At 63.9% G+C, this 4,592-nt stretch overlaps 1 long non-coding RNA gene across 1 annotated transcript; it reads right to left on the bottom strand.

Moving 5' to 3' along the window:
* Nucleotides 1-289: 289 nt before the first annotated feature.
* LOC149124485 (uncharacterized) lies at nucleotides 290-1,184 on the bottom strand. Its single transcript, XR_016212646.1, has 2 exons — nucleotides 925-1,184; nucleotides 290-545 (listed from the first exon to the last, which is right to left on the bottom strand). It is a non-coding gene; the product is annotated as an uncharacterized LOC149124485 (long non-coding RNA).
* Between the last annotated feature and the right edge of the window lie 3,408 nt (nucleotides 1,185-4,592).

Raw genomic sequence — 4,592 nt, 5'->3', positions numbered from 1 at the left:
CAGGCGTCACTGCTGGTGTGTTCTGAAGAGGCCATGAGGGCAGCAGGGGCTCTGACAGCCCCGGGCCCACGCAGGCTCTCAGATGAGGTGTCCCCAAGCTCCCTGGATCTGCTGAGCTGTTCTGCAGGACACAGCCACTCATCGCCACTGTGGGAACAGAAGCCTGTGGTCTGGCCGCGTGGGCAGGGAGGCCGCAGCCCAGGCATCAGGGCGGGGACTCCCTCTGTTACCGGTGAATGGCAGGGTTCTTGTCTTCGTGCAAGAAAGAATTCAGGCTTGAGACAGATTAGTGGGAGGTAAATTAGCAAGGTTTATTAGGGAAGGGACATCCGTAAGAACAGATGGGCACCTCTCCAGACCTGAGAGAGAGTGCAGTCGCTTGGACTGGGGGAGGAGCGAGGTTACGTGGTTGAGTGGAGAGATTACACCTGGGCAGGCCAGGCAGAGAGGCAGAGGGCTGAGCGCAGTCTGGTTGAGGCCGGGGGTGGGGTGGGGGTGGTGGGGGGTGGTTAAGGAGATGAGTCTTTGTCTTCACACATCTTCTCCTGAAACAAAGGATTTTATGGATGTAAATATTAAGAAGCTCCTAACTGAAATTTTCCCTAAAGGTATCAGACAGGAGGAAGCCTTGCTGGCGCCATCCTGGGTTCAGAGGAAGGGTGAGCAGGGCCCCCTGGAGAATGGGGATCCGGAGCAGGGTGTTTGAGATGCAGATACTGGGCTGCACCTGGGAGATTGTGGGAGATTTGTCAGGCAGAAGGGGGGGGACCCCCACCTGGCAGGTTATTGGGTAGGAGGGGCAGAGCAGGATGCGGATACCGGGCTGCCCTGAAATGTTATGGGGATGACTTTCAGGTGCAGATGCAGATGCTGGGCAGATGCTAGGCCTTTGTCACACACACAAGCTCATATCTGACTTCCTACCTAACACCTCCTCCCTCTTCCTCCTGGGTCTTCCGGCCTTCTGCCTCCATGCTGGCCTGTGGCTTCTCCTGCCTGGGCCACACCTCTCAGAGCGGCTGGCCCATGGCACCCACGGCTGCAGCCAGGTGGTGGGGAGGGATGGGCCCCGGCTTGTCCAGCAGCCTTGTCTGCCTCGTGGTTTTTTTATTCCCCATCTGTGTCCTGACCGTGCTGGGTGCACAGCCCAGGGGTGCTGAGCACAGCCACAGCGGCCTGCAGTCACCGCCCACTGGTCCCGCCCCTGGCCCCGGGGCCCCTCCTACTTCCCCTCAGCAGGCTTGCCTGCTCCTGGGCTCCTCTGTGCCGATGCTCCACCACGTGCAGCACAGGCACCAGCCGTGCAGGCCGCCGCCCTGAGCCATGCGTCATCGCAGAGCGTGCTTTCCAGCCGGCTGCCCGGCACCCGGGAGCCGGTGTGAGGCCATTCCTGCGACAGTGCAGCCCGCGGCCTGTTCTCCCCAGTCCCTGGGGCCCGCGGCCAGGGGTGGTACCCGCTGCCTCCCCGTGGGGGCTCGTAGTGGACAGCATCGTTTCCGTGGGCTTGCTGGCCGTTCTGAATGTGCTAAATTTTATTACTGTTGTTATTTATTTGTTTGAAAGGCAGAGACAGAGGTGGACACACAGGTGAGATGGAGAGAGGGGGGAGCCCTCAGCGGCTGGCCCACTGCCCACGGGCCCACAAGCAGCCCGGGCTGGGCTGGAGACGGCCAGGAGCTGGATGCTGACCGCGGTGCCCCACACGGGGCGAGGAGACCCTGTCGCAGCCACCGCGCAGGCCGCGCACCAGCACTGGAACCCAGGCTCGGACCGGGACGGACCTAGCCCCGCCCCTCCAAGCCCTGGGGCTTCCGCAGACACCGCGTTCTCCGCCCCGCCGCGCCCCCTCCCCGACTGGACACCTCCTGCCCAGAGACCCCTTTCATCCGGGAACTCGAAGGCCTGTCTGGATGCCCCGCGCTGCCCCGGGAGGGGGCGGAGCCATGGGTCCGGTGTCGGGGCAGGGGTGAGGCGTCCGGGTAGGGGCAGGGCCACGTGTCAGGTGTCCCAGGAGGGGCGGGACCACGTGTGGGGCGGGGGCGGGGCCAGCGCGTCAAGCGTCCCGGCCCCGAGCGGTGGTGTCGCTGGATAAGCCGCTCCCACCACACCTGCGCCCGCAGGCTGGAGTCCCTGCTCCTCTGCTTCCCGGCCCGGGGTCCCCGGGAAAGCCCGGAGGAGCGGGAATGCTCAGGCCCTGCACCCACGCGGGAGACAAGCGCGGAGCTCCCCGCCTGCTGTCCAGCTGGCCACAAAGGCCGCTTCAGACTCTTTCCAATAAAACATAAATCTTTTTTTTTTTTTAAGATTTATTTATTTACTTGAAAGAGTTACTCCGAGAGAGAAAGAGAGGCAGAGAGGAAGAGGTCTTCCATCCCCTGGCTCACCAAAGCCAGGAGCCGGGACTTCCAGGTATCCCAAGCACTTGGGCCGGCTTCTGCTGCTTTCCCAAGTGCCTTGGCAGGGAGCTGCTGGGAAGTGGAGCGGCCAGGACTTGAACCGGCGCCCACTTGGGATGCCGGCATCACAGGCCCGCTTTTCCGCTTGACTGTGCTTGGGGGTCCTGCTCTGGCCCCCTCCCCTGTCCTCATGACGGGTGCCCCTTAGAGCCTGAAACCAGACAGGGCTCCATGCGGGTCAGCGCTGCGGCAGGCCCGTTCTGGTCCTGGGCCCACTGAGAACATCGCGTGGCTCGAGGTCCCGGGGCTGCAGGGGGCTGTCACCCCCTCTTCCTCCTCTCTGGCAAGCTCCTCCACTCCTCCAGCCCCGACCCCCAGGGCCTGTCCCATACGTGTTCCCCGTGCTCGGTGCTCAGAGCCGCCGGGCAGGCAGCTGCAGGGTGCGTTGGGTCAGTGCTGGCCTCGCTGGAGACCTGGGTGGGCAGAGTCAAGGCTGCGGCCGTTCGCTGGGGTGCAGCCCCTTGGAGGAGGACCCAGGTGGAAACACTACTGGGGTTCTCATCTCTGAGGGGAACCAGGGTATGAAGTCTCCCCAAAGTCCAGAAGCCTAAGCAGGAGGTGCCCACCTGGGGTCTGCCTGACGCGGGGAGCCGGGCTCTCCGTTGGAGGAAAAGAGGCCGTTCACAGACAGGGCCGCGGGACAGTGACAGGAGTGCCCCCGGGACGCTGGGAGCTGCAGCCCACACCTGCGCACCGACGCCCCTGGACGCCAGGCCCCACCGGGAGTCCCTGGCTCACACCAGGGAGGGCTCTGGGCGCTTAGTCCAAAGCCACGTCCGCCGTGATGGCCAGTGGGTGTGTTCCCAGGAGCTGGACCCGGCAGCCGCGGTCCTGCCGCCCGGGGAGCTTCCTCAGGCTCTCGGGGGTGGCGCCCCCGCCAAGGTGCAGGCAGCTCCGGAGCCGCACACCAGGGGGGAGAGGCGGACGCTTCACCAAACACAGGCCCTCCCCTGTTTATTTATTTATCTTTTGAAAAAAGATCTACTTAATTCAAAGGCAGAGATACAGAGAAAGGAGAGAGAGAGAGAGAGAGAGAGAGGGAGAGAGAGAGAGAGAGAGAGAGAGAGAGAGAGAGAGAGAGGAGATCTTCCATCTGCTGGTTCGCTCCCCAGATGACTGCGCCAGCCAAGGCTGGGCCAGGCTGAAGCCAGAGGCATTGTCAGGTTCTCTCACATGAGAGGCAGGGACCCGAGCAAGCACTTGGGTCATCTTCCTCGGCCCTCCCAGGCGCATTAGCAGGGAGCTGCATCGGAAGTGGAACAGCCGGGACAGGAACCGGCGCTCATATGGGATGCCGGCATCGCAGGTGGCGGCCTAACCAGCTGCGCCACAGAAACAAGGCCCTGTCCCACCGTGAACCTGGAGACGGGCGTCCCCGGGTCCCTGGCACGGCAGGGACTCCCCAGGAGCTGCCCCTGCTGTGGTGTGCACGTGGGCTCCGCCCGCAGGTCCAGTCCTCCTGGCCCAGGGCCTCGTCTTCCCGCGAGGAGAGCACTTCAGACCTGAACGGAGCTGGGCAGCCAGCAAGCTGGCGAGGTTCACGGAGAGACCTCGGCGGGCTGGGCAGCCCTGGGCTCTTGTGGGAAGGGGCCTGTGGTTTCTCCTCCCCCTCCTGGACTTTGCTGGACGAGGTCTCTTCTGGGTGTGGAATTTGTGAAATTCTTCTGGGGAGGGGCGCACCGGCACAGGGTGTGGAAGATTCCACCGGATGCGGCTGGGGAGGGCTGGGCCCGCCTGCGAGCTTTGGGACGAGGACGAGGTGGGTGACCGACGCTGGGCTGCCGCCCGGGCAGTCTTCTGCGCGTCTGCCCTCATTCCGCCCCGGGGACGTCCCGTGTCTGTCCCAAGCCCGTCTCGCACACACAGGCTGAGGCCTGCCTTCCTACAGAACCTGCCCCTGGCCCTGGGCCGTGTCCTGTCCTTAAATCCACAGGAACCCGACACCCTCGCTGCCCCTGCCCGCGGACATCCGTCCACCAGCTGTGCTGTGGAGGGTTACTTAGTTGCGAATTCTGGCAGCCCTGTCCCAGGGGTTACCACGTCCGGCAGCAAACCTAAAAGCCTGCCGAGCTCTGAACGCTGTGTTTCCGGCTCCGGAATCGGGCGATGCCACCTGCCATGCAGCAGGGGGCGCTC

Source organism: Oryctolagus cuniculus, chromosome 9, assembly GCF_051225735.1.
Source record: "Oryctolagus cuniculus isolate XC-2025 breed Fujian yellow rabbit chromosome 9, ASM5122573v1, whole genome shotgun sequence".
Lineage (NCBI taxonomy): Eukaryota > Metazoa > Chordata > Mammalia > Lagomorpha > Leporidae > Oryctolagus > Oryctolagus cuniculus.
The sequence above is the reverse complement of the archived record's forward strand: the minus strand, read 5'-3'. Positions and strand labels throughout refer to the sequence as shown.